Source organism: Aquarana catesbeiana, linkage group LG03 (genome assembly GCF_042186555.1).
Source record: "Aquarana catesbeiana isolate 2022-GZ linkage group LG03, ASM4218655v1, whole genome shotgun sequence".
Taxonomy (NCBI): domain Eukaryota; kingdom Metazoa; phylum Chordata; class Amphibia; order Anura; family Ranidae; genus Aquarana; species Aquarana catesbeiana.
In genome coordinates this window covers 497,615,455-497,634,986 of record NC_133326.1, presented here as the reverse complement: position 1 = coordinate 497,634,986, position 19,532 = coordinate 497,615,455, and the positions used below count along the sequence as shown (strand labels likewise).

Sequence of the window (19,532 nt, the reverse complement as noted above, 5' to 3'; positions counted from 1 at the left end):
ATTCCAGTGCAGTCCTACCGCATGACAAGGCAAAATGCCTTGTCTCCTTATTTGCCCAGTACGCACACCTAAAGGTTTATAGATTTAATTTATTACCATTGTACCATTCTTCAACTTTATGCTGCTGGTAGCCATGCCAGGCATGATTTGCCTATGTGAGTGATCCAGTGCCAGCTTTAGATAACTGAACAGACGGTAGCAGTAGAATTTTGAAGCAGCTGTCATACCAAAACCCTCAAAGAGCATAAAGGAAAAAGATAGGTAAATGATAATTCTAACCAAAATGTTTTTGAAACTGATAATTCCATACTGCCATACCTAGTAATATCAGTTTTTAAAATGTTTAAAGTGACTCTGTTACTTTAACAAAGTTCCTGAAGTAAGCCCTCCCTGTAAATGAATAAAGCATATACTTACCTCTCTTGCTGTCTACACCACTGATCACTACTTCATTGTGGAGAAATCCTCCGTTAAAGCAGAAACCAAAACAAGACAGAAGTCTCATTAGTGAAGATCCCAAGATGTCAAAGATACCTTGTGTTAGTAAACTTTTCAGCTACCAAAAATAAAATTGTTATTTTGTTTGATGGATTGACTTTAAATTGTAATTTACACTTTGAACCTGAACCCAACCAAACCCAACTTTAACCAATGGTTTAAATGAGGCTGGAGAGAAGAGAGACCACGGCTTCAGGGCCCATGCGATCAGAGGGCCAACGTCTGCCCCTTATCACTCCTTTTTCATTGAAAAAGGCATACTTTTATCCAGTTTTAAAAAAAAAATAACAGCCCCAAAGGAGTAAATACAAAAGGATTTTTCTATACATGCTGATATCGGACTTGGGGAATTATAAAAGAAAGACGAGGCCATTATGAACATTGTGCCTGCTCAATGAAATGCTCAAAAAGTATGACTTTACTATAACTTTCAACTTGACTTGAAAATCCCGCAATGGCCCTTGCATGCAGTATTTCCTGACTGGTTTATAGTCACATTTTGTGTGGCCTTAATGCAAACTTGGTGGCCAAGATTCAGGAAATGCTATTAACTAGTAATTGGTACCAACCACATTGAGTAGTTCCATATTCATAGGTGCCAAATGCAATATTGTGTCCAAGTAGGCTTGCTAAGTGTGTGGCCATGAAGGAAGTTCATTCTGTCACTCAGCCATAGACTTGGCTGGTATGTTGCCATCTTTATAAATTAAGTTCTGGTTTCTAGATTAGAATTGCTTTTTTACTGGCTTTCTGGTATATTTTGGCAAATCGAAGCACAAAGTTAATTTCATCATTGTTGCTTTTAAAAGTGTTTTTCCTGAAGCAGAACCCACGTGTGAAAATCAATACAGAACTTCTGTATTCAGCATGTTAGTACAATGTAGCAGTCTGTTCTACTATATCTTATCTCTAGACTGGCAAAATTTTATGACCACCATGAATATCTAGATTTCGTTTACCTTTCCAACAGGTAGTGTCTTAAAATAATAATAAACCCTCAATTTATTGGCACTTTCAGCAGATGATTTAACTAGTTAAGGACCGAGCCTATTTTTCAGAATTGGTGTTTAACCGCTTCAGCCCTGAAAGATTTTACCCCCTTCCTGACCAGACACTTTTTGCGATTCGGCACTGCGTCGATTTAACTGACAATTGCGCGGTGGTGCGTTGCACCCAAACAAAATTGATGTCCTTTTTTTCCCACAAATAGAGCTTTGTTTTGGTGGTATTTTTATTTTTTGCACTATAAACAAAAAAAGAGCGACAATTTTGAAAAAAAGCAATATTTTTTACTTCTTGCTATAATAAATATCCCCCAGAAATATATATAAAAAAAAAAATTCCTCAGTTTAGGCTGATATGCAAAATTTATAGCGTCTACAAAATAGGGGATAGTTTTATGGCATTTTTATTATTATTTTTTTTTTTTTATTAGTAATAACAGCGATCTGCGATTTTTATCCTGCTTGCGACATTATGGCGGACACATCGGACACTTTTGACACTATTTTGGGACCATTGTCATTTATACAGCGATCAGTGGTATAAAAATGCACTGATTACTCTGTAAATGACACTGCAGGGAAGGGGTTAAACACTAGGGGGCGATGAAGGGGTTAGGTGTGTCCTAGGGAGTGATTCTAACTGTGAGGGATGGGCTTCCACTCACATGACAGCAATCACTACTCCCGATGACAGGGAGCAGTGATCTCTGTCCTGTCACAAGGCAGAACGGGGAAATACCTTGTTTACATAGGCACTTCCCTGTTCTGCGGCCCAGTGACACGATCGACAGGAGACCGGTCGCCGGTCCCACAGGCACGGTCACGTTGTACACGCCGCACACGCCCGCTAGCCCCTCCAATCAAAGGGAACGTACAGGTACACCCATTTGCCCACCGCTGCTATTGTGCCGACGTATATCAACGTGCAGCGGTCGGCAAGTGGTTAAAAGTAAAAATTTTTTTTTTTTTGATCGAAAATCACTTATAACCTCCAAACATTATATATATTTTTTTCAGACACCCTAGAGAATAAAATTGCGGTCGTTGTAATACTTTATGTCACACCGTATTTGCGCAGCGGTCTTACAAGCACAATGTTTTTGGAAAAAATACACTATTTTGAATTAAAAAAATAAGATAACAGTAAGGTTAGCCCAATTTTTTTTTTTTATTGTGAAAAATATTGTTACGTCGAATAAATTGATACCCAACATGTCACACTTCAAAATTGCGCCTGCTCAAGGAACAAACTTTGACCCTTAAAAATCTCCATAAGCGACATTTAAAAATGTCTACAGGTTACCAGTTTCGAGTTACAGAGGAAGTCTGGTGCTAGAATGATTCCTCGCGCTCTAACAAACGTGGTGATACCTCACATGTGTGGTTTGAACACCATTTTCATATGCGGGCGTGACTTATGTATGCATTTGCTTCTGCGTGCGAACCCGGCGGGATGGGGCGCTTTACTTTTTTTTTTATTATTCCTTTTATTTATTTTTACATTGTCCTTTAAAAAAAAAAATGGGTTACTTTTATTCCTATTACAAGGAATGTAAACATCCCTTGTAATATAAAAAAAAGCATGACAGGACCTCCTAAATGTGAGATCTGGGGTCAAAAAGACCTCAGATCTCACATTTACACCTAAATGCAATAAAAAAAAAAATTAAAAATTCCCCTTTAAGACCATTGGGCGGAAGTGACGTTTGACGCAGCTTCTGTCATCCAATGATATGGAGTCAAGCGGGGGCCATCTTTCCCTCACTCGGCATCCAGCCTCACAGGAGAAATGATCTGATTGTGTCCGCCACTCCCGATGGCTAAGGTAAGCAGCGGAGACGACTGGAGCGTGGCGGGAATGGGGGGGTGCCCTCTCCCGCCCCCGATAAAAGTGATCTTGCGTCGAATCCACTGCACAGACCACTTTTATCTGAAAGAGGACCGTCCGCTGTTGAAGAGGATACCCAGGTTATGGCAGCTATCTGCTGCCATAACAACGGTATTCCACTTCAAACAGCCATCGTACAATGACCTGTAGTGGTTAATCATTTACTGAGTATGCAGCTTATTTATCTTTTAATTCTTGCCTGAATTCCCATTTAGGCTGGTGCCATGACTGCTGCCCCAGGTTTCCTTTTTCAGAGAGGCGCTTTTCTCTTGCAGCATCCTATAGAGCCATCCTTGCATGCAAGGACTAGAGCGGTGTCGCTACAAACTGGATGTATCAATAGAAACACACATCCTCATAGCCTCATAACCTCAAGATGGCAAGAATTTTTTTTTTACTGGGGAAGGTTTCTTTTATTGTGTCCAGTGTTCTAAGCTACAAAAAAAAACAAAATAAAAAAAAGGGTTCAATGCTACTTGAAATCTTTGTTGTATTGCAGATGTCTGGCAACTGCAGACCTACTAGAAGGGCAGAGTTGGCATTGACACTCCCAGTAACTTCCAGGCTCTTCTAAGTTACAAGTGGTCAGAGACCTAAAATCTTAGACTAACAAGCTTCTAAGTTACAAGTGGTCAGAGACCTAAAATCTTAGACTAACAAGCTGCTCTAACAACACAGGCACAATCAATGGAGGGGTGGAGGGGTTGTTCCTTTGCCTGGGATAAGCCTTCACAGTCCATAGGCTGGTTTCTTCCAGTTCCCGCAAACATACATGTCACAAGGACCCTAGGCCCCAGGTCACCTGGGCACAGCACATGAGTGTATGATTCAGCACTTATTTTTTCCTTTTCCTAGGCCACAGGGAGGACACCTCACTCTTTGCTGAACAGACAAAGCCCATATTGGTGCTTAGCATGTTTCTCCTTTCAGTCCCCCAGGCCATAAACAGAAAAATGTCCAGTTGGGTTTAGGTAAAAGAATCTTTAAAATTTACTTCAGAAGAGAATATATGCCACAATCATTTCATTATCAAACAGAAATGTTTCCAGCGCAGTGGCACAAGGATCATTCAATAAGGCAAACATTTTCCTTTTTATTGCCTAACTCTGGCGCTCAACTAGTCTCACTTGAGAAAACTTCTAGCGTGACTCTCCCAAGTAATACTTTCTCCCATAGGGAGGACATCTTCTCCCAAGAGTGTACTAACAGAGCATTATGTAGTCACTAGCGCATTTAAAATGGGGAACTCTTTACCCATCTATATATAGCCTATCCTTCAATGCCTGTAATGACAAGCCAGTTTTCTGGCAACCCCCCCTAATAAGGCCCTACAGTCGGCTACATCATTACTGTGTTCTGTAATAATGTATAGTCCAAAGAAGACGCCACAGCATAATTGTTGAAACTTCTCCCAACACCAGTTCCCGGAACCACACGTGGACCAGGGCACCACTGGAAGAGGGCTGATAAAGATCAAGAAAGACTCCTGAGTCTCTTTTCCTAGAGATATGTCCACGCTATAGAAAGCCTCTCTTACAACAAGCCATCACAAATTGAAAACATAGCTCACACCAAAATCATTTTAGCAGAAGTAGTCTGTAGCACACAAAATCTACTGCAGGTTGCTGTGCAGGGGCTGAAATGGAAAAAGGATGTCTCAGGAATTGTGTTTTTCTTTCCTTCTGCTACTGGTCCCTCTCTCTCACTGTGTGTAGTCAGATGAGATCAAAGCTGTATGCATCTGACACACTGAAACAAGAGGGGAACAAAGTTTTGCCCATCTGGACAAGCCATTAGGGGAACCAATTGTCTGGGCACACTCCAAGGCTTAAACCTGTTATTCCTGGATCAAAGCCCCTAGGAATTTTGCTTTGTTTTTATGGAAAAACTTATTTCATGGTCTGCTGTGGTTCATTAGTGGCTCTGTAAAATGTGTGATTCAGCAACTACGGTGCTTTCCGACTTCTCCTATATGGTTAGCATAAAGTATTGTGAAATGCAGGCCATGTGTAGATAACCAAACATATGATATTTTAAATTCTTATGTGGTGTTAACATTAATCACAGGATCTTTAAATTCTCATTTAGAAACCGGTCTGTATACATTTTGTGTGTATAGAAAGCTATGGCATATTAAAGGATTGTTTGATAACTAGGGGAACTGTCAATCAAAGTTTAGTTTAATATTGTACAGGAATTCGGCAGAACTGCAGATTACAAACAACTAGTAATGGGACACAGCTGTAATACAATAGTAAAATTACTCATTACCCATTATAAACATACTATGTACTATGAGTCAGGCATGACTGTTTTTCGTGGGAATTTTTTTATGCGTCCTGTTCTTAAGAAAATGTAAAATGCTCTTTTGTAATTAATGCAAAGTTGTCTTATGTCTATGTGTACCGCTACTAAAATTGCCTATGTGTTGGAAAACATCCCACCTTTTGTCCTGTGCAGGGTTCTTATAATAACTATGTTAGGTCACCATCAGAGGTGCTGCTAGACCCAGGCAAAAAAGGTATGTGCCTTTTATCTCTTGCATGGTTCTCCAGGCCAGGCATGCCAAACTTGTTGTAGGCAATGTCTGGTGGATCTCACATCAGACATTGCCTGCAAAGTTCCAGTAAAAATGGTACTTGACAGAGCCATGCCAGTGGAGTGGGATACAGAGTATTTCCTTGTGTCTCTTAACTAAGTAGTCCCTAGCACTAAAGCTGGGCATTCTTTCTTTTACTGACCATCAATGCTAAGAAATGTCTGTTCTCAATGATCAATAATTTAGGGGACAATCTTTCTCCCTCTGACCAACATTGCTGGGGCCTTTCTGCCACGAAAACCAATGCAAGGGTCATTCTTCCTCTCACTGATAGATGCAGTCTTCTTCTGGCACCAACGTATGGGATAATTTTGAATCTAGTTGACCCCCAATGTAAGAAAAGATTCTTTCTTTCACTGACCACCAATGTAAGAAGGTATTCTTCACTTCACCAACACTAATGTAAATGACAGTATTTCTTTGACCACCAATGTAAGGGAGATACTTCCTCTCAGCGATCACCAAGGTAAGGGTGCACATTTCCTCTCATTGACCGCCAATGTAAGGAGGGAATACTTCTTCTCAGTGACCACCAATGTAAGGGGACCATACTTCCTTTCAGTGACCACCAGTGGAAGGGGCAATCGCCCACCACCATCAAGGGGCTTTTTTTCCTTTCACTGGCTATCCATATAAGAGGGAGTTCTTCTCAATGACCATCATTGTAAGTAGCAGTATATTACATACACCTGGCTTCTGCACTCTGTTTGCTGTGCTGTACGTTACATACAACAGTGCCTGTTACCTCTTTGAAGTCACTGGACAATTCTTTAATAAAAAGCTTACTATCTGAATGTGTAATAAGGAATAATTCAGGGGATGCATGGGAATGGCCATTGCTGATACTGAGCTCCAGGACTGTTGGTCTTATTATTGCTTTACTTCATACAGTTTTTCGTCACTGTAGCCTGTAGAAGTGTAGATAGACAATGTTCAGCACCCAAACCAACGCTTCCTAAAGCTGCACGTGCCTAAATAAATAATGTATGTGATCTTGCGCTATTCCTTCATCTATACATGCTATATATGACAATGACCATGATAAATGAACAATAATAGTGATGAATGAAAAAAATATTATGTATAAAGAATCCAATGATTGTAGAAAGGTTCCAATACAATCAATCCTTAGATAGATAGTTCCCAGAGACTCTATACGCTGCCACCGACACCTCAGTGCTCACAGAACTCTCACCTCATAACCACAAAACATGAACCTTGGAACCAAATACAATAGGGGTAAACAGATCCTTCCTCTCGGAGTCCCCTCCGCAACTTCTCAGGCAAAGATCACGTCTCACATATGGGGGTGAAATAGACAAACAAGTCTCCAATAGTGTATTCAAGTACCACAAACCATTTATTAAAAGATAACATCTGCTTACATCAAATTTCTGTAAAAAGCACTCAGATTGATAAAAACATCTGCGTTTTCCACCTCTCACATAATTTCCTTTCTGCTGTGTGTTCTAGGCACACCCTAAACGTCACGTCATGTGACTTCCTCAGGGGACTAAAGTTTACCATAGATGGATAGAATTTCAAATGAAAATTCTTAGGAAAAATCCTACGAAAATGTATATGAAAATTTTCAGAACATTTGACAGTGGTTTACTTTTAACATTTAATTTTGGAATGAATTGACTGTACTGAACAAAAACCACATACACTGTTGGAAAAGTCAAAAAACAAACATGATGATGATGAAATGATTCGACCCACTAATGCTTAGAAAAATTACCAAACTTTCTTAGAACCTGCTATTCCTAAGAATTTTTGTTTGAATTTCTACCCATCTATGGTCAGCTTTATAGGATTAATTCTTCTACACAGAAAATTTTATTGTCTTACTGGGTATAACCTAGTTTATTATACTGTAAGGCAGGCTATAGTTGAGTCAGTTTTGTTTGTTCAACCCACTTAGCTATTGTATTCTGACTGCGGGGAGAAGACACTGATCAGTGTTGTAGGCTATAGCCTGCAGCACAGATTGAGCGTGGAAAATCCATCAGGACGGTTGTACAGAAGTTGATTGGTAGACTTCTGTACAACCTCTCTGCCCATACATAGTTTAAAAACACTGCTAAATTTCGATCCATGTATGGGCAGCTTAACAGTTTATTAATAGGTTTGATACCATTTTTTGATGATGTTAAGTTAAAAAAGTGGGTAACACTGGCTGATAACCAGGGAAAAGCCACCTATTTGTTTCTGTCACCTATAGGCACTGGCCTACTGTGCCTAAGAGCAAATCTGACTCTGGAGACTCATCAAATGATACATGAAAGAAAAGAACATAAAGTCTAAAAAGCAAGTGATCAATGACAGCTTCCATGTGTGTCCTGATGGGTTCTTTTTAAATTCTGTGAGATTTAAAAAACAGCTTCACTAAATCTCCAATGACCCATGGCTTTTCTTTCCTGCAGCTGTCATTCTCTTCCAGTCGAACTCTGAGGGCCTGCGTAATTAATGACTGGCACCTTACTGAAGTTGCCATAGCACAAAATAAGGTAAGGACTGATAACTGCAGATGGTTAAGGTGCATTTAAAATGATCAAAATTCACAGTGTTTTGCCTCGAGTTTACACGCAAAGGTTTGCACATGTGTCTTTTTACAAGCTCCTTACATCTTTTATGGGCCTAGCACAGCGGTGTTGGGGGGGGGGGGGGGGGGGCAGGACCAAACCTCTAAACTCACATCCACATATCTGCAGCTGAATTCACCAAATTTATTGAACGCAGTGCAGGGGATGTTGAGAGGAGTCAGAAGACTCTTTGTAGTTCTACAAACATGAAATATTCACTTGTTTCTATAGTTTGCTGGTCTGTAAGGTTATACAGACATAAATGTACTCCGGGTACTCCGGTTTCCTCCCACACTCCAAAGACATGCTGGTAGGTTAATTGGTTTCTGTCTAGATTGGCCCTAGTATATGAATGTGAGTTAGGGACCTTAGATTGTAATCTCCTTGAGGGTAGGGACTGATGTGAATGAACAATGTATATGTAAAGCGCTGCATAAATTGACGGCGCTATATAAGTACCTTAAATAATAATAATAATGTATAGCAGATAGCATGCTGCCTCCTCTAGCACATTCTAGCTGTAGTTTTTATTGTGCTGGATACAAGAGGCTGAGCTTTTACAACAAGACAGCGACAGCATCATTCAAGTGTGCCAGGGGTTGGATGATGTCTAAATATGGCCCTAAATATAGAATGTTTGCTTTTGACATTTGATGTTGCATCGTAAAGCTAATGAACAGTCTAATTTTCTATTTAGTTCATTTCCTTCCCTGATCTTTAAATGGATTTGAGTTACACTCCATGCTGCAAGGCACTAGATGCAAATATTTTATCATAGAGATTATTGCTTTCCATGGTAAACACAAGTTCTCAGTAATACTTTTTCATTCAAATTATTTCAGAAGCATCTGATAATCAACTACCAAATATACACAATGTAATGTACTTTGGTTTTATTCAGAATTTTAGACCCTGTAAGCCTAGGCAGCAGTAGATGGGGCCATACACATCACTATGAGTCGAGTACATGTAAAGGCATGTGCATTGATGTGTGTTGGCATGCTGCGTTGCTGTAGTTTTTAACATGTACTGAGCTTTAATATGTTTATTTTCATTTTCTTTTTTTTTTAATTCAGTAAGCTGTAATTGTAAAGAAAACTTCAACTGACTGTTTGAAATCATTCATTTAAAGTGGTTGTAAACCTCAGACATAAAATATGAACAAAGCATATCCCTCTATAGTACAAAAACAAACACGAGAGGACGCCTCCATCTACATACCTCCCAACTTTTTGAGATGGGAATAAGGGACACCTATCAGCAAAAGTATACAGGCATAGGACACACCCATTGACACTCTTAAAGGAGAATTGTACAAAAAAACAAGATTGGTTAAACCCACAAGTGCTTTTTTTACCACTACTGTACTATTCCTTCATATTGGCTTTTGGAATGTACAAATGCAGCAATTTAGAAATCAGATGAAAGGTTTAGCACTGGGAGACACTTTTTGATAGATAATAGGTGCATTTTATATACAGCTATATAGATCAGACCAAAATGAGGGACAGAGGGACATTGCTCCAAATCAGGGACAGTCCCTCAAAATCAGGGATAGTTGGGAGCTAAGCATCTAGGTGTAGCAATTTTTAAAAAAAGCATAAACAACAATAAAAATGCAATAACTAGATAAAAGTAGATCAAGGCTTTGTCATAGACCCATATAGACCTTCATAGGATCACATCAAGAGGCTGCAGAGTTTAGCCGACACGTCGCTGGTTGAAGCAGAATTCCTGAAGGAAGTACAGCTGTCAGACTACAGGCTGGAACATAAGCATCAGCAGCTTCTAGAAGTGGCAAGATGGCTTGTGGCTCCAAAACAGCACCTCTCCAGGCTGGGTGATGACAGGAAGTGGAGGGGATGTGGCCTACATGTTTCAGGGCAGACAGGAGGGCCCCTTTATCAAACCATAGGAAGGGTTTTTGGATTTACTGTTGGTAAAGGTGGAAAAAGCAACAGATAAGTCTGTGCAGAGGGAACACAGATTAGAGATGGAGAAAAGAAAAGCAGGAGAGGTGACAGGACAAACTCTGCTGCCAGGGAGACACAAAAGAGTTAAAGTGTTACTAAACCCACAACAGTAAAATCAGTCTGTATATGCTGTAAAGCATTCTTGGTATACTCACTGTGGAACCGAAGGGGTTAACCCTGCACATTGTGTAAAAAGGCAGTCTCTAATCCCTTCTTTTACTGTCCCCAATCCATCTGCTGATAGTACAGAGTCCAAAAGAAGGGGAGAGGGGATTGGGACTTTAAATGAAGCACGTAGGTATAAAGAATTCAGTTTATTATATAAATTAACATACAAACGCATCATGAATGAGTATATATCCAATACAATTCATATAACTGGATAGATATACATAAAAATGTATATCTAGATATACAATATAGATGGGCTGCCACATGATTATAACCAAGTATAAAAACCCACTCTACCATACTTACAAGGTTGACTATATAATAAAAGTGTGGCACTGTAGATCGGGGACCCCCAAAGGGGGGCATCCCCACCAGGAGCTGAGTTGGAGTGAGTGGCCTGCTAATAAGCAAGAAAATCATATCATATCTATATATGTAGGAAGGCCAGTATGGTGGCCTGAATTTATGGGAGGAGCCCGGGGGGTACTTAAGCAGCCCGCTCACCTGTGGTGCTTGTCGGTTTCCTGTGCGCGATATACGTCACTAGGCCGACTATTCGATATACCAGCGCCCGCAAGTTCTTGCCTCGCAAGTTCCCGTATTCGATATTCCGTACTCAAAACCTTCGAAGTCCGCGTTTTTCGTTCGTATTTTGTACCACGCGTCTGGCTTGGCTGTCGCAGGTAAGGTCCCGTCGGACTTTTCGTTTTCATATCATGTCACTAAACCGTGATTTCAAATTTTCGTTTCACTTGCATTTCACAAACTGCAATGTATATCGCTCGTATGTTCGATATGTTACCATTTCGACAGCACCGCGACGCAGACGTCGCTTCATTTCTAGCATGTCGGTATTCAAAAAAAAAAAAAAAATATATATATATGCGTCGGTAGACAGCCATAACGAGTCGCAATTTGCAATTTGTCAAGTCAGTTCGATACCAACCATTTCTCATTTCTGAAACATTTCTAAACTCATTTCTAACATTTCAAATCATTTCTCATTTCAGTCACTTACCGCGCTCCGATTCGAATCCAGTCACACCAAAAGGTGCGCCGATTCGTTCCGGTGTGCCCCAGTTATTACGGCCTCATTTCTATACATGCTCCAGAGTTACGTTATCTTCAGTTATTTGTACCTCTGTCATGGTTATCATTTCATTTCCACGTATTCACGTTCCGACATGAATCCAGTCGCATGGAAATGCACCGATTCGTCTCGGCGTGTCCCAGGATTGGCCTCATTTCTATACATGCTCCAGAGTTACGTTATTGTCAGTCATTTGTACCTCTGTCATGGTTATCATTTCATTTCCACGTATCACGTTCCGACATGAATCCAGTCGCATGGAAATGCACCGATTCGTCTCGGCGTGCCCCAGGATTGGCCTCATTTCTATACATGCTCCAGAGTTACGTTTTATCAGTCATACGTACCTCTGTCATGGTTATCATTTCATTTCCACGTATCACGTTCCGACATGAATTCAGTCGCATGGAAATGCACCGATTCGTCTCGGCGTGCCCCAGGATTGGCCTCATTTCTATACATGCTCCGGCACGGAATGTCTCGCTGGTTCCGATCGCATTTCATACCTATACCAGAGCTCGGTTGGTTGCCAGTCGCATACACGGCACAACCAATTCGAGCCTCGGTCAAAATAATCATTTCTCTCATTTCATTTCATACTGCGCTCCGATTCGAATCCAGATGCATCAAACAGGCACCGATTCGTCCCGGGTGCACCAATGTTTTCAGTTGCCTCATTTCAATACATGCTCCAGAGCCCGGTTCACGGTCGAATAAATCATGACAACCAGGCCGGACCTCTGTCATGGAGTTCATTCATTTCATAATCAAGGCAACATTTCGAATCATTTCATTGTCACAAGATTGCAAGCACCATACAAATCGTTGCTTCAAGTTAGTTAGCAATCCCTTCACGAATTGTCACCTTTTCATTTTCCTCAGGTCAGTCAAAGTTCAGTAGGTCCACCCTGCACCAGGTTGGACGATATCCCCCCAGGTAAAAAAAAAAAAAAAAAAAAAAAAGGAATGGGAGAATAAGTCGGGTAAGTATGACTCAGCGGATCAAAAGAAAAAACTTGAAATTCATGTCACCCCAATAGGTTACAGTCAACCAGGAAATAAAGCTCGAGAGATCCTCACCAGAGCAACCATGTCCCAGGCCGGCAGCGAAGACTTCACGGCCCCTCTGTCACCCTCTCCGGTCTCAGAAAGCGGCAGCATGCAATCCCTCAGGGGATGGACTATCCCCAAACTGACGGCAGAGCTCAGACGCAGAGGTGTGCCCTTTCCCGCCACAGCGAGGAAAGGCGAGCTCTTCAAACTCCTCTTTCCCCCACCAGCAGCAGGACCCAGTACCCAACAGGCATCCCTCCAGTCCATATCATTGGCCATCTCGCAATTACACACGATGGTGTCATCTCTATCCACCTCAGTTGCAGACGTCCAAACCAGGGTTGCACTTCTGGAGGCCCGACCGGCCACGGCTGTCCCCGACCCAACTGCAACTCAAACCTTGACACCTCTTCCTGCAGGTACCTTAGGCTCGAGCGCCATTGTCTACCCCTCCCATCTGGTCCCAACCAGTATCAGGAAGGACATTTTGGACGGCAAGGACGTCAACCTGGCCTCTCTCCTTATTTCAGTGCATGATTTGGCAGAAAATAAGGCCTACTCCTGGGGCGACATATCGGTGGTCCTTAAAGCCAAAGACCCCAGGTTGAACCGCAAGCTATCAGTCCCAGAGTTTACCTTGGCCTTCGGCATGCTCAGAGATGTCCTGTGCTCAGCCACCCCTAGCAGGCGGGAAGAGCTGGACTTGTATCTCCATACTGTGGTAGACTTGGGCCACAAGTATGGAGGTTTTGCCTTTTACGATTATCATTGTTCCTTTTCAGCCAAGGCCGCCGCCAGATTCATACAATTCCAGACTACGACAGATTGGAGTCTCATGGACACAGAGCTCTTCTGCCGCCACTTTGCCGGCTTACGCTCACCTCTGTGTGCGATTTGCCAGTCTTCCACCCACACTGCCACCTGGTGCGCCAATACGGCGATCAGACGGCCCTTCGAGTTCCCCTCTACCTCAGGTACAGTACAGGGTCAGTCGATCCCTGAACCAACGCCTCAGGTGGACAAACTCGGACGCCCAGTCCGAACCGTGGGAGGGGCAGCCATCTGTAACAACTTCAACTATGGGTCCTGCAACTTCAGCCAGTGCCATCTACTTCACATCTGCACCTTATGCCAAAGAGCACACCCTAGGAATTTGTGTGAAGTCAAGCAACACAAGAGGGCATGACTAAGCCGGATCAACCTCTTATGGTTACGACTGTATCTCACTTCACATCCCACCCCTTCCCTGGCCACCTACCTTATCCAAGGCTTCACAGCAGGCTTTCACACCGGCCTCATTTCACTACCCCACAGTACTCACGAATGTGCCAATCTTCGTTCGGCAGCCATTGACGAACAAGCCATAGATCAGCTCTTACAGGCAGAGGTAGATCGAGACTACGTGATAGGCCCTTTCACTTGCCCCCCTTTCAGCACATGGAGAGTCAGCCCTATTGGGCTTGTCAAGGGCAAGTTCTCAAATAAATTGCGTTTGGTATACGACCTGTCTGCGCCTCATTCTTCCCACATACCCAGTCTCAATTCCCTTATCCCCTCCGAAGAGTTTTCCCTGAAATATTCCTCCGTGGACATGGCAATACAAGCGATCATCAAAGCAGGCACAGGTGCCTGGCTCTCCAAAGCCGACATCTCGGATGCTTTCAAGCTCCTGCCCATCCACCCATCCCTTTGGTGCTGGCATGGCATCAAATGGAAGGAAGCATATTATTTTGCTACAAAACTCACCTTCGGTTCGAAGAGTAGCCCGTGGCTCTTCGACACGTTCGCCCAGTCCCTCGTTTGGATACTATTACATAAGGGTCAATGCCATGAAGTCATCCATTATCTGGATGACTTCCTACTGATAGAACCGCCCAGCAAGCCCCCAGGAGATCTCGACAAACTTAGAGTAATTTTTGGAAACCTCAATGTTCCTATCGCCGAGCACAAAGTCGATGGCCCAGCAAACATCATCACTTTTCTCGGGGTCAGCTTGGATACCTGCGCAATGCAAGCCAGTCTCCCCCCCGACAAATTAACACGCATTAGGGCAGTCCTTCACGAGTTTACACACACCAAGGGCTGTACCAAAAAACAGTTGCAGTCTCTCCTCGGTATGCTCAACTTCGCCATGCGAATTATCCCACAAGGCCGCACATTTGTATCACGCCTGCTCAGATTTCTGTCAGAAACTCAAGACCCTGATCAGATTTTGAATTTAGACTCCGCAGCCATAGCGGACCTATCTATGTGGGAGGAATTCTTGTCCGCCTGGAATGGCATATCTCTATTTATACCTATGGTTTCGGTCCATTCACCCCAGGTGGTGACGGACGCTGCAGCCTCCACAGGTTTCGCGGCAATTTTTGGCCATCATTGGTTTTCAGGACCCTGGCCTCAACAGATACTATTGATACCCGGCTTTTCCCAAACATCTGCCCTCTTTGAGCTTTATCCCATAGTGGCAGCCGCACAACTCTGGGGCCACCACTGGACAGGACAAACCGTAGTCTTCACCACCGACAACCAGGCCACGGCAGACATCATCAACAGAGACAGGTCCAAGTCCCTAGCAGTCATGTCCTTCCTGCGCAGGTTGGTACAACTGTCCTTACAGCAGCAGTTCAATATACACTGTGCATTTATTCCCGGCAGATACAACTCAGCAGCTGACGCACTGTCACGTTTCAATTATCCCTCCTTTTTCAAACAGGTTCCCGATGCCGATCCAATGTCGGCCCCTATCCCTGTCTGGTCACAACTGACCCTGGACTAGTTCAACATCTACACGGAGCTACGCAACTCATAAATCATTCCCTCTCTTACAACACACTTAAAGCCTACCAGACAGCTTGGAAGGCCTTCAATAAATTCCTCACGTCCTGCCGTAAAGGACCTACAGATATCAAACAGGTACTGGCCTTCACTGCACACTGCCACACGCAGCTGGCCTTATCCTACAATACCATCCGGCTATACCTAGCCGGCATTCAACATTTCATGGCGCTTGAAGATCCCACGAAATCTTCACTGTTCTCATCTCACGCTATACGAGCCGTTCTAAGGGGAATTCAGAAACAACAACCAGTCATCAGCACTAAGCGCTTGCCCATCACGGGGCCCATCTTTAGGGACATGTCAACTATTCTGGCTACTTCGCCATTCGGTCTGCTCCGCAGCACGGTCTTACAAGCAGCCATATATTTAGCTTACTACGGGTTCTTGCGGCCTGGCGAATTCACCTCTAACAAACCCACAGACCAAGTACTATGCAGACGACACTTGCTTCGATACCAAGACCACTTCATCCTGCACCTCGAGGTCTCTAAAACCCAGCAAACGGGCCCAGGAGTGAACATTCACCTCTACAAAACCAACAACAGCTGGTGTCCAGTCGCCGTACTCAACCGACTCCTGTCACTCCTGCCTGAGCAACCAGACAACAGTCCCCTTCTACCATTCCCAGTTAAACCCTTAAACGCCTCTCAGTTTGTGGAACACATAAGGATACTTCTCCGCAATCTTCACCTTAACCCTAGTCAGTATTCCGGACACTCTTTCCGCATCGGAGCCGCCTCCGCGGCGTCCCGCCACGGGGTTCCAGACCACATCATCAAAAGACTAGGCAGGTGGAAGTCAGCCTGCTTCGCCCGGTATATCCCCAATCCACAAACAGAGGTGGCACAGGCATTCTCCAAATTGGCTCAATAAATAACTGAAAACCAATAAAATTATAACCCTACCTGAATGTTTTCGCCCCCTTATTTTGGCATACCGGCCATTAGACCAAGGCACACTTTCAGGTCCATTTCATATGGTAAGTCCACACTTTCAGGTCTATCTCCGATTGGTAAGTCTTATCTTTACTATAAATGTTATCCATGTACATATCGGACATAGGGCTCCAACCATAAATATATATATATATATATATATATATATATATATATATATATATATATATATATATATATATATATACACATATACATATATATATATATATATATATATATATGCGTTGTAGTTGGTGAATGCCGCACCCGGTTGGTATTTAGTGCAAAGCAATCTGGTCTTCCCACCGACCATACATATAAGAAAAAAGTCCGGAGGATTGCTGCACTTAAAGTTTTATTTGTTCAATAAATTCAATTTAAAAATTGTATTTATTGAACAAATAAAACTTTGAGTGCAGAAATCCTCCAGACTTATATATATATATATATATATATATATATATATATACACACACACAAACACACATACAGTGGGGACAGAAAGTATTCAGACCCCCTTAAATTTTTCACTCTGTTATATTGTAGCCATTTGCTAAAATAATTTAAAGCGGAGCTCCGCCGAAATTTTTTTTTTTAAAAGTCAGCAGCTACAAATACTGCAGCTGCTGACTTTTAAAACATGGACACTTACCTGTCCAGGGCGCCCGCAATGTTGGCACCCGAGGCCGAACCGTCTCTCGGTCCTCGGGTGCTGCCGCCTCCATCTTTGGGAAGGGAATCAGGAAGTGAAGCCGTGCGGCTTCACTTCCCGGTTCCCTACTGCGCATGCCGAGTCGCGCAGCGCAATACGGCTGGTCCCTGCTGTCTCTGGGACCCGTGTGTTTCCCAGCAGACAGCGGGGGGGAACAGGATGTGGCGTAAATAACCGCAGATTCTGCGGCTATCTACGCCGGAAGTGGGTACAGATACCTGTAATATACAGGTATCTGCACCCCCCTCCCCCCTGAAAGGTGCCAACTGTGACACCGGAGGGGGGGAGGAATCCGATGAGTGGAAGTTCCACTTTTGGGTGGAACTCCACTTTAAGTTCATTTTTTCCTCATTAATGTACGCACAGCACCCCATATTGACAGAAAAACACAGAATTGTTGACATTTTTGCAGATTTATTAAAAAAGTGTTGTGTTTATAATTTTGCTCAGTATATATATATTTTTAGCAGTTTATATTTACTAAAATAATTGCATTTCCATGTTCTGTGTACTGCGGGAGACCAGATATAGCAGATGTCATTAAATGGCGGACCGCGGTCCATACACGGTCTGAATGACAGTCCTTTCCGGACCACGGCTCCACCATTTAGCAGCCTGGGTGGTATACGCCTTCCTCCGTTGCCAGCACAGCACTCTTTTTCCAGCAGATAGAAGGCAGAAGGCACTTCATGTTCGGGCAAAGGGCAGAAGCTGCCCAACTTATCATGTTAACAGGCACACAATTGGCTGCCAGGACCGCCTTGCATCCTAGCACCAAATCACTGACTTGTTAACTTGTTAAAGTTGGGCAGCTCCCGCCCTCTGCCTGACATGCCATGCTTTCTGTCTTCTATCTGCTAGAAAGGATGAGTGCTGTGCAAGGTAAGATTGGAAAGGAGAGGACAGTTGTGATTGACAGGGGACATGTGATGTAAGGGAAGGGAAATTCACTTCACTAGGGGGCTAGGGTGCAAGTAAGGGGAGGTCGGGCTGTAAAGCGCACTGGGGTACAAGCAAAGGGGGCTGTAAAGAGGACTGGGGTGCAAAGAAGGGGGGCTGTGAAGGGAACTGAGGTGCAAGTAAGGGGGGCTGTGAAGGTCACTGGGGTGCAAGTAAGGGGGCTGTAAAAGGGGCTGGGGTGCAACAAAGAGGGGTTGTGAAGGGGTCAGGGGTGCAAGTAAGGGGTAGGGGCTGTGAAGGGGACCTGGATATAAGCAAGGGGGTGCTGTAAAGGGGACTGGGGTGCAAGGAAGTACAACTGAGGCGGACTGTGATTCAAGTAAGGGGGGTTGTGAAGGGGACTGGGGTGCAAGGAAGGGGGTTGTGATGTAAATGATTGACAGAGGACACCGATGTGAAGGGAAAGGGGACTGTGATATGAGGTGGGGGCTGAGGACACTGATGTAAAAGGGGGTGGTCTGTGATATAAGGAGGGGGGCTGTGGTATGAAGGGGGGACAGAGGACATTGAAGTAAAGGATGGGCTGTGATGCAAAGGGTGACTGTATTGCAAAGGGGGTGCTGTGATGTAAAAAGGGTGCTGTAATGTAAAGGGGTGCTGTGATGTAAAGAGTATGTCGTAATGTAGAGGGGGGCTGTATTTTAAAAGGGGGGTGCTGTGATGTTAAGGGGGGCATTGTATTGTAAAGGCGGTGCTGTGATGTAAAGAGGGAGTTCTGCAATGTAAAAGGGGGTGCTGTGGTGCAAAGGGGGGACTTTGATGTGAAGAGGGCTGTGATGTAAAGGGGAGGACTGATGACACTGATGTAATAGGGGAAACTGTAATGTAAGGTGTTGGGGTGATATGAACAATCCGAGTCATAGCACAAACATGAGACTCAGGCCTCTGCTGGATGAAAATTTTAATGACTGGACCCCTGACATATAGTGAATGGAGAGTCCTGGGTTTAATAACACTTTAAGCTTACAAGGATAGTGTCTTATCTTATCTCCCTGATATTCTCGGTTCCATACACACTGGGCTTAAAAAAAAAAAAAAAAAAAACTCCATATAGATAGTTTTTGCACTCAGTTTAGCTGCCAGAGTTTTTTTAGCCAGAAAGCCGCAATCAAGAATGCAAACCAGAAGGGTTTTTTTCTGCCTCTAAATGCTGAGCTTAAAATATGCCCAAACGTTCTAATGTGCATGGACACCTAGGATAACAGTGAGCTGCTTCTACAGGC

The 19,532-nt window shown here is 43.3% G+C and overlaps 1 protein-coding gene across 2 annotated transcripts in view; it reads left to right on the top strand.

Annotated features, from left to right (window-relative positions):
• PDGFRB (platelet derived growth factor receptor beta) overlaps positions 1-19,532 on the top strand; it is a 207,980-nt gene that overhangs the window by 46,759 nt on the left and 141,689 nt on the right. Inside the window, exon 2 of one of the 2 annotated variants that reach the window (XM_073621080.1) lies at positions 8,416-8,499. The exons of the other annotated variant lie outside the window; for it this stretch is intronic. The gene's annotated coding sequence lies outside the window, so the exon portion shown is untranslated. The remainder of the gene's footprint in view (positions 1-8,415; positions 8,500-19,532) is intronic. 2 annotated transcript variants of the gene reach the window in all.